Genomic DNA, 11,672 nt, shown 5'->3' with positions numbered 1-11,672 from the left:
AAAAACCAATGCCAACAAATAGTATATATGGGGAAGGCCCGCGAGCTTGACCCCGAGACCTCCACCAACCTAATTTGGTATATATATATATATATATATATAAACAGGGTTGGTTGGTTCGACCGGACTGCCCCACGGGTGGCCCCACTCACCAAACAACGCGGCAAGTTAAAAAAAAAAAAAACCAATGCCAACAAATAGTATATATGGGGAAGGCCCGCGAGCTTGACCCCGAGACCTCCACCAACCTAATTTGGGCGCCCACCAACGACTGTTATAGACATATTTGGGCACTGCAACCCCAAATTCATATGTCCATAAACTAAGGGCTCCTTAAGTCCCTAAAAGTGTTGTTTCACACCCTAAAGGATCATGGTCAACTGATTACATCATTTCCCAGAAGTTCCACCAAAAAAACTACTCAGAACTAGCCAAAACTGGACCATACAGACTGCTCCATTGGCAAGGTGCGATGCATACTGACTGCCTAACTGGCCAGGTGCGATGCATACTCAAATGGCCTTTTGTGGGGTGTGATGACCGAGAATAGACAAATGGCAGAGACAGTTTGCAAGGTGGATGATCATGGAATCTTCCAGAAAGTTCTCCTGTGACACTTACCTCTCTGAATTCTCCCAAGGATGAGTAAGAGATCATGAAATCTCCAAGTGGAACCAAGAACTATCAATGGAATGACACTAATCAAAAACCCAGAGCTGACTCACACCCTTGCAAGACATCTATAAATGGATCCCTCATCTGAAGGATCTCGAGGCTGGAATTTTGTATTTTGTAAGGGAGTGTTGTTGGTTTGTTGGTGAGAAGAGACATTGCATTGTTGGGTGATTTGCTTGTTTATGAGGTGAAGAGGGCTTCTACAACTAGGAGGATGATGCTGAGTCAGGCAGTTGGGTTGTAATCCTCTCTTACATTACTATTAATAAAGTTATTTGAGTTTTCCTCCATATAATCTCATATTTGTAAATCTTATTGTTTATGAATGCAATTGTATTGTCAATTTGTTTCTGATTCCGCATTGTTTATGATGTTTTAGACACAGATGCTTTGATAGTTTGTTGTTACTTTGACTCTACAGGTACTCTTTGAAGCGGGACAAGTAGGAGAGGAGTGGCAAATTTTATCAAGGAAAGGAGAAATCAAGCTAGGATCAAAGCGAAAGATCCAGGTTGGTCCTCTCTTCTTCTCTTCCATCTATCACACTTAAAGGAACTCTTGAAAAGCTTTCATTGTTTGTTTCTAAGATAGCTACCCGTCTTAGTGGGACTAGCAGTTCGAATCGACACTAGTTTTCCCTGAAACAAAATCCGCAATTCCTCAACAATATAATTAGAAACCAGATGATACTGAGGTTACCCCTTCGCCTTCTACTTCGTTTGTTTCTCCTTCCCCTTCTTCCTCTTTGCTTGGTGAAACTAGTGACACTAAAAACCAAGTAGTTGAGGAGAAAAAGAAAGGGAAGGAGAAGAAGAAGAAGCCAGCTAAACAAGGGAACACCAATGCATCGTCTGGCGAAAATCCGCACACTAAAGTTTCCAAACCAAAAACTCCATGCACAATTTTCAAGGAGAACCATTAACATCGAGATTTCCCATGCATCTCGCAGATCTTGAGAGAATGGTCTCCCTGGTTGCATCATTCGGTGTCATCAACCCCTGACAGTCCGGTTGACAACACACCATCAACTAGTGAAAGCGAAGTCAACAGACAAAAAGGAAAAGTTAGAGTTCCATGTAGGTTATGTGAAGGTGATCACACTCTTCACCGTTGTCGTTTTCTAGACGAAGCCAAAAACAGCTTGGATAACCGTCTTACTTCACCGCAACAACTTCCACCTGGATACAAGAAACTCTTGCCAAGTCCTTCGCTAGTTGAAAACCCGATTGACATAACTCAATTGTTGATCGAATCACCTATCATTGAAAGTGAACCTTCTGAGTCCATACCGGATCAAAGTCAACTGGTCGAGATGGCAATCGACCCAGTCTTGCCTTCAGAAAATCCACCTTCAGATGATATAGTTTCCAAAGAGGATGAGAACGACACCGTTCAAATTCTTTTTGTCAATATAGAGTCTAATGAACTTGGGGGCAATCCACCCATTCCTTCACAATAGGAAGAGACCCCCCCAATTCATGAAACTTATCCAGACATTTATCCGGTACCTCCTCCGAGCAGTCTAGTCGTTTTCTTTGATTGGAATCAACTAGCGAAACCTCGCCTTCCATCTAATGTACCATTCCGAATCATAGTACAAGTTTACAAAATGATTGTGTTTGGCACAATCATAGATGAAGGGGCTTCAGTGAGTATCCTTTCCTCAACTGCTTGGAAAGCGCTTGGTTCACCATCGCTTTTGCCTGAAAAACAAAATTTGTCGGGCTTCAACAAAGGAACCAGTCGACCATTAGGGATCCTTCCAAGGTTACCGATAACTTTGAGAAAGAAAACTGTTTATTTGAACGTGATGGTAGTCTAAGGTCCACTAGATTACAATCTACTCCTTGGACATGATTATATATATAGCATGGAAGCCATTGTTTCCACATTCTTTCGAGTGATGTGTTTTCCACATGAAGGCAGACTAGTGCAACTTGTCGACCAACTTTCATTTCCTAGTTCAAACACAACTATAAATCAACCATCATCCCTAAATGGCCTCTTCGCATCAACAATGTCTCTTCCATCCCATCCACCTAATTATCATGAGTAGTTCGGTGAGTGTGATGAAGATTAGGGGGCATGCACCCTAGTCTGCTTCGGCAGGCGAACCCAGAGGAAAAGAGAGATTTTCTTGAAAGGTCATAATACTTGGACCGAATAACATTCCCGTATAGGTTATGTGATTAGTCTGATGCGATTATTTCCTTTGTACGATTGTGAAGCTTACAACATTCACCTTCGTACGTTATGTGATTGGGGCTCACAACAATCACCTTCGTCCATTTCGATGGGCAAAGCAAAGGAAGAGTTTTTGTCAGTCGACAGAAACAATCCTGCCTAACCGCAGGAACTTCCATTTGGTAACCTAGAAACTCTCCTTTTACTAAAATACCTGGGGGCATGCAAACCTTTGCATGCAAGTGAAAAGCGACCTTTTATTTTCTTAGTTTGTAGGTTCTTAACCCTTTAACCTCGTAGCTCGGTCATTTCTATCTTACATAAAAAGGTCATGAGCACATGTTATAGTAGTGATCAAGCTCATTAAAAAATAAATCTACCAAGAGACATTATCAAAAGACTGGTAAGAGCAATGTTCCCGCAAGGTTCAAGCTCGTTAAAAAATCAACCTGCACTAAGCACATGTTGGCACAAGGTTCAAGCTCATTAAAAAATAAACCCGCCTTTGGTAAATAACCTTTGTGATCGCTTTTCTATCTGCCCTTTGTGAACTTTGGTTGTGTTCCTTCCATCACCTCCATTTCATTCGACTGACCATATGCTTCCACTTGATTGTTTACCCTTTTGAGGAACATCTACGACGAGTGATTCTGATTGCCACCCTCTTCACACTGCCATGTTTTGAGAAGTTCCAAACTTACCTGGAACCAGCTGCTACCCAGAAATATCACTTGTTCCTAAAAATGAGCCTCTTTTAAACTCTTTTTAGACGCGTTAAATATAAAAAGATTGTTGAGCTATTAGCCTTCCCAGCTCGTTAAAGTAAGGGGAACGCTGTCCCTCTCATATATTTTAATCTTTTTGGACTTGAGGGATTATTAAACAAAAAGATTGAGCGCTTGTCTTTGTCGGCTCGTTAAAACTACTGAAAAGTCATCCATTTCGTATTATTTTACACTTTTTCGGACTTAAGGGATTATGCCACGAAAAAGGACTATTGGAGTCTCCTTTTCGTCCATTTTCAGACTCTCTAAACAAGAAAAGGACCGAGTTATCTTTTTCGTTAAACTCGTTAAAACAATAGCGACAAACTTGTCCACCCAGACAAGAACGAGTCTCACTGACACTAGGCTCACTAAACACAAAGCGACAGGTTTGCTCGAAGGGCAAATTATAGACCAAGCATATGTTATCCTCCTCAAGCTTGTCAAAAATAAAGAGGTACTGGTCAGCAATGACTGGGGAAAAATGGGAAGAAAACTTGAAGAACTCTATTGGTAGCAAGTCGCTCTTGAACATGACACTTTCACTCCATCACCGTGATTGAGTTGGGTTGGGTTTCCGTTCACCATCACCATTGGTCCGCCGTGCCATCCATGGGGTTAACGCTACCAGTCCATATCAGTGTCGCCAATATGTTCAAGAGAAGTCATTCAGAGAATTCACCATCCAGCAAACGCCTCATCCACTGCATTACATCCACGCTTCATTTTTCATGACCGCCATTCCTGAACCTCATATCATCAAATCGTTTTCACCTCCACAAAAATCATTTTCTCTGTTTCGCGTCGTAGATGTGGGATACATCAAGGCCCTCCTACGACAAGTCACTTCTTGTCAACATCAACTCATTATCCAAGAAGTTGACTTAGAAACAACCCTTTCAATACTTTGAAGCTTGCATGCCTCAATGGCAAGTTTCTCACTTCTGGTGACAGGTTTACATCAATGACCTTCGACCAAAAGACTTTGCGTGGTGTTCGACATCGGCTCATATATTCACACCACGTGAATTGTACTATAGTACCTTGAGGGTCATCATCATTATCGGTGATTCCTCTCATGTTTGTTAACAGCTCACATTATTGGCTGGTAATCAAACGATGTCTTTCCATGTTCGACTTCAGAACATCTTTTCACATGGATCGACTTGTACATCGGGCGAAGATTGGATGAGTTTTGAAGACCTCAAATCTAGTTTCATCCATCCGGGCTGCGATATATTCAGGAAAATAAAGACATCAATTGTACATAGAAGCTGCATAGATAGTCATCTAAACCAGGGAAGATGACTCTTCATGCGAAGAATCACCAGTTTGCAATAGCAGACGATTGTCTGTCCTATGTACATGAAAATGAATTTATAAAGCTGAGCATGGGAATGCCCGCCTCAGCCAGATCATGAAAATAATATGATGATGATGTATTGTATTGTATCTTATACAGGTCACCTTCCAGTTCAAATACCTCGGATCCTCATGAATAAATCATTTCACCCGACATCAAAAGATTTACGATCTCATGCTTTAGGGGGCAGTGGTTATAGACATATTTGGGCACTGCAACCCCAAACTCATATGTCCATAAACTAAGGGCTCCTTAAGTCCCTAAAAGTGTTTTTTCACACCCTAAAGGATCATGGTCAACTGATTACATAATTTCCCAGAAGTTCCACCTGAAAAACTACTCAGAACTGGCCAAAACTAGGCCATACAGACTACTCCATGGGCAAGGTGCGATGCATACTGACTGCCTAACTGGTCAGGTGCGATGCATACTCAAATGGCCTTCTTTGGGGTGCGATGAGTGAGAATAGACAAATGGCAAAGACAGTTTACAAGGTGGATGATCATGGAATCTTCCAGAAACTTCTCCTGTGACACTTGCCTCTCTGAATTCGCCCAGGGATGAGTAAGAGATCATGAAATCTCCAAGTGGAACCAAGAACTATCAGTGGAATGACACTAATAAAAAACCCAGAGCTGACTCACACCCTTGCAAGACATCTATAAATGGATCCCTCATCTGAGAGATCTAAAGGCTGGAATTTTGTATTTTGTAAGGAAGTGTTGTTGGTTTGTTGGTGAGAAGAGACATTGCATTGTTGGGTGATTTGCTTGTTCATGAGGTGAAGAGGGCTTCTACAACTGGGAGGATGATGTTGGATCAGACAGTTGGGTTGTAATCCTCTCTTACATTACTATTAATAAAGTTCTTTGAGTTTTCCTCCATATGATCTTGTATTTGTGAATCTTATTGTTTATGAATGCAATTGTATGGTCAATGTGTTTATGATTCTGCATTGTTTATGATGTTTTAGATAGAGATGCTTTGATAGTTTGCTGTTACTTTGACTCTACAGGTACTCTTTGGAGCGGGACAAGTAGGAGAGGAGTGGAAAATTCTATCAAGGAAAGGAGAAATCAAGCTAGGATCCAAGAGGAAGATCCAGGTTGGTCCTCTTTTCTTCTCTTCCATCTATCACACTTAAAGGAACTCTTGAAAAGCTTTCATTGTTTGTTTCTAAGATAGCTACCCATCTTAAGGGGACTAGCAGTTCGAATCAACACTAGTTTTCCCTGAAACAACGACCCACAGGCCAAAGATTACTAAATTTATCAGCAAAAGTTTATTTAAACCAACATTTTACCACACACCCACCAACAAAGGAGCGCGTACGGATGTCGAGGCAACAAAACCATGCCTGACATGAATTTCGAAGAGAATATTCTTTGATGCAAAGGAGGAATCTAAAAGATTCCCTTGAGGCCAAATTTTCACAGTGTCAGATTTATGTCAAGTTTATACTCAAATTACTCAGAATTTCGCTAAAAGTCTAATGGTGCAGACGATTTTTTGATCTGAGCAGCTTATTTTCTAGAGACATAATATTGAGGGCAGAACCATGAAGGTGGAACCATGACAAAGGAATCTTTATGGAATCTAAAAGATTCCCTTCAGGCCATTTTTTGAAGGTGACAGGACTAGGTTTAATTTATACTCATTCTTCTCAATTTTTGCAAGGAGCATGATGGTGTGATTAGTTTCTTCATATGAGCAGCCAAATTCTAGTCAACCCGCGAGAAGGGATCTTTGGGGAATCTTTGAGATTCCAGAAGATCCAGATTTTGTCCTGAGAAGAAAGGGATCGAGTTTACAAACGTTTTTCACAATTTTTCTCTAGGAATTCAACTGTGCAGTCCATTTCTTCAGCAGAGGTGTGCATTTTCAGGCTATCCCCGAAAGTGTAGGTATAAGGTGTCTTTTGTACATGCATGTAATTTGATTTCGCTGAAGATTATTGAATGAGGTCTCCCCACATTGAGCAAGGCCCGGAGACATAACCCATACTGAGTGAACTCCATTATCAACTTTTTTGTGTCTTTGCTTCTCATGTTTGTCGTTCATTTCAGCTTCTTTTATGTGTATGCACCTTATGGTTACATGCCCTTTTAAAAGAAATTTTGTATGCATCTTTGAAGTGAAAAGATCCAAATCAATCCAATTTTCACTGACATAACTAAATAGTAAAGCTAGCCAAAACATCGTATCATCCAAATACATCAAACATGTTGTATTTTGAAACTACACCCATTTCAAAATGAATGGTCAACCAAAAGACCTTTAATAAACATATCATAGTAAATTCAAAAAACTTGTATATTATATTTCAATATATCACATATTCTTATAATATCTTTTACCATTTTAAAAGAACTTGTAAATAACATCAGCCCAGAGCCAACTCCAAGGGTTAGCTCAGTTGGTCAAAATCAGTGCCTCGCCGTTCGAGAGGTCATAGGGTCCATTATGCCCGAAGCCCTTGGGGTTAGGCCTAGCTAGTGGGCTACGTGGATTGATTCCTTTCGGGGTTGATCAGCCTAGATTTTTCCGTGGACGTAGCGACCACCCGTTGACCAGGGTGTTTGTGAACCACAACCAAAAAAAAAAAACATCAGCCCAGAGCCATTTTAATTTTTGAGCTACCAAAGCATATAGAGGGATTGAATCTATTTTCACTCTAAAAGAGGTTTGCATTTAAAGAAATTTTGTCTCTTTGAACACTTTGTAGATCCGGAGTTAAGATGGATACAGGGTGGTTCAATTCCCCCCTTTAAATAGGTTATATTCCACATGAATACCATGAGTCAATACCATAGTAATTTATAAAAATTAATAAAAATAATATTTTTATTTTTATTTTATTTTTACGGAGTTAAAATGTTTACAAGACATTACATTACATTACAACATCTCTACCACACTAGGCTAGACAGTGCCTCTCTAGCAAATATTTAAGTTAAAAATAATCTTGTCTATAATCTGAAAATAATTAGCTTAAGAACACTTGTCAATAATATTAAGAATTAAAAAAATCTAGTCTTAAAACACTTGTCAATAATACCCACAAATTTTAATTGAATAGATTTGTTGACACAAATATAATTTTTTTCATGAGAAATATCTTTATATTTCAAATGAGGAGTATACATGTTTAGGTTTTTAAGGAACTCATCATGTCCCTTGAGAGAATTAAACTTGGGTGAGAAAATATAATTATATCTCCGAGAGACCAAAAATAAATCCAATTAACATAAAAAAATATAATTTAAAAAACACTTGTAAAAATATTATTAAAAAAACTAAACTTTTACCAAAAATTTAGCTCAGGGACATTTTCCAATAATATTAAGAAGTATCTCATCCATATATAAATTAAATTTTTAGTAAGCCATAATAGACATCAAAAAATACAATAATAAATAATAAAAATTAACTAAATTATGATGTCTTTGTGACGATAGGGATATCATAGCTATTAAGAAGTATCTCATCCATATATAAATTAATTTTTTAGTAAGCCATAATAGACATCAAAAAATACAATAATAAATAATAAAAATTAACTAAATTATGATGTCTTTGTGACGATAGGGATATCATAGCCCAGTGTGAAGGTAATGTGTGATTCTCCTCATGCTCAACGTGGAGTTAACATGTGTTTTTTAAAATAAAAATAAAAAATTCTAAAAAAATGTCAATTTATAATAATTATATATAGAAAAGAATATATATGTTTTAGTTAGTTATAATTAAAACCATTATAAAGCATTCAATAGTATGAATTTCACTTTGCTCAATTAAGTTTTATTAGAAGCATTAGAAAACATCAATAATTACATACTCAGGTTGTTGTGTGGATTCATTGTTACACCGAGAGGCGCTTTGCAATTCAATATGAAAAATGTTAACAAAAAAATAATAATTATTAAGATAAGTTTGAGTTAGTCATTTAATGGGTTTACAGATGGTGGTTTACAAGCCTATGGTATTGCATAATCCATAGTATTTGTTCGTGGCATTTGTGATGATAAAGCCTATTTAAAGGCTTGAAGAAATCAATTATGGAATATTATATAAAACAACTAAAAAATAAATTCTTATGATTAAAATATTTCAAGTAATTTTATTATTTTATATTTTAGGTTTTTTTTAAGTACCCAATTTAGTAAAGATTTGTTGTAATTGCAAAATTTAACCTATGTAGTCTACACAATCTAAGTGTTCAAGAAAAATTTCAAAATATTGTAATCAGTTGTGAGGTCATCTGCTGGGAGTTTTAATTGTAATCAACATCATGGATGTGAATCCTTTAATTCTTATTCTTCTGGCGGGAGATCAGAAATTCGCCCTCGAGAATCTGTCAACAGGGAAGAGATATCATTTATCGGAGTGTTCACGCTTCATGAGAATGGCATCTCTCAATCTGTTGACGATTATTCCTCAATGACTTTATCTGCTAATTTCACCCCTTCCCCTATCTTATTGAAACCTGGTTGTCTGTCAGGGGTCAAATCAATTGAGTATATTACCCTGCTATGGTGTGCAGCTCAAGGAGTAGACTCCCTTATCTATGAGTCTCGGCTCTTGCCAAAATCATAAGAAATTAGTATATCTGCTTGCAGATTGTTAGATGTACTCTTAGTGTTATAGTGGCAGCTACCAGAATTGATCCTCAGTCTTCCTTAGATTAGGTCTGACAGTTACCAATTCACCTTGTGCCTAAAAAAATAAAATAAAAACTCTATGTCAGATATTTCCTACAAACCCCTCATCATTTCTTCCTCTTCCCATTTTCCAGTCAACGCTTCCATTGACGTCTCTCCTATTTGACCGTCTTCACTCCCATTCACCCATCCTTCCTCGTCCGTATCTCCCATTCCTATTCAACCATTCCTTGAAGTCGTTTCTCATTCCCCATTAATAACTCTAATTTCAACGTAAATAATTCACATAACAACTTTGATGTTAATGATATTCAAAACTTAAATAGGGAGAAAAAAAGTTTTGATGATGACATTAAAATGATTCAAAATTTAAATATTAAAGACATTCATTATGGTGATAATATTAAAATGATTCAAAATTTAAATATTAAACACATTCATTAGGGTGATAATATTAAAATGATTCAAAATTCATTTATTAAAGACATTCTTGATAATGAGAATAATAAGTTTTATTTTAAAAGAAATGATATCATAAATGACCATTATAATATTGGAAATAATATTCATAAAAGTAATTTCACTAATAAAAAGAATTTGAATGAGAATAATACTAGAAGCAAAGTTTGTAACTCTTATAATAATACTCTTTTTAATAATAATAATAATAATTCTTTACAGAGCATTTTTAAAAATGTTATTAACTTTTTTAGTGTAATTTTGGATCTATTTGTTTTTCGCCTCTTGAATAAAGGGCTCAATTTCGCCCTTGCTCCTAAAAAGATTCCATTTGAGGACATTATTTGTAACATTGAATATGGAATTAGAGACCTTCCTGACAATGTTAAGGAGCTTATTAGGCAAGACTGTGCTATTGTGCTTAGGAAGGCAAAGCCTCCTAAAAGCAACATTAACAAAAATGAGTTTCTTGCCCTAAAATCCCTAAGGGATAACCCTGACATTGTTATCCTAAGAGTGGATAAAGGTGGGGCTGTTGTTATTTTAGATAAAGTCGATTATGTTAACAAAATGAATGACCATCTCTATAACAGTGGTAGTTACATTAAGCTTAATAAGAATCCTATTAAAAAAGTTTCTAAAGAAGTTGCTTTTGCCATAAAATCTAATAATGCTCTTAATCATCTCAGCAAAAAGCTTATTGAAAGCAACCCTCTCACCCCCAGAATTTATGGCCTTTTGAAGATTCATAAAGATGGGATCCCCCTGAGACCTATTGTTAACACAATAGGTGGGCCCACTTATCTTCTTGCTAAATTCCTAGCTCAAAAACTCAAACCTCTTGTTGGTCGCACCAATTCCTTTGTTAAAGACTCTGCTTCCTTTGTTAAAGAGTTGAAAGATATAAGGCTAGAGCTTGGGGATCTGTTAGTAAGCTTTGACGTTGTTTCCCTTTATACTAATATCCCTATTCAAGAAGCCATCGATGTCATTAATCGTGTTACTGATGAGAACACAACCAAATTGGTTGGTCTATGCCTTACCTCTACATTTTTTAGCTTCTAGGGTGAGTTCTATGAACAGACTTGTGGGGTTGCGATGGGTTCTCCTCTTTCCCCTATAGTTTCCAACTTATTCATGGAATATTTTGAGAGCAAAGCTTTAGCCTCTGCTCCACTCCGCCCCAAGCAATGGAAGAGGTTTGTTGACGATACTAATATCGTGTGGCCCCATGATCGTGAAAAATTAAATCTGTTTCTCAACCATCTTAATTCCCAATTTGACTCCATCAAATTCACGATGGAAATCGAAGTAGATGGATGTCTCCCTTTTCTTGATATTCTCCTCTCTAGAATGGATGATGGTACTGTCTCTCACCGGGTTTTTTGCAAGAAAACGCACACTGAACAATATCTTCATGCTAGTTCTCATCATTTTCCAGCACAAAAACTCGGGGTTCTCAACACCCTTGCGACCCGTGCTCTAAGAATTTCTGATGATAATCACTTAGAAGAGGAAAAATCTCATCTTCTGAAACTTTGTGAAAATAATGGCTATAGCATGCAA

This window comes from Pinus tabuliformis, chromosome Q (genome assembly GCF_031772625.1).
Source record: "Pinus tabuliformis cultivar Carrire ecotype Pingquan chromosome Q, CPIR1, whole genome shotgun sequence".
Taxonomy (NCBI): Eukaryota; Viridiplantae; Streptophyta; class Pinopsida; order Pinales; family Pinaceae; genus Pinus; species Pinus tabuliformis.
This window is presented reverse-complemented; position numbering follows the sequence as displayed.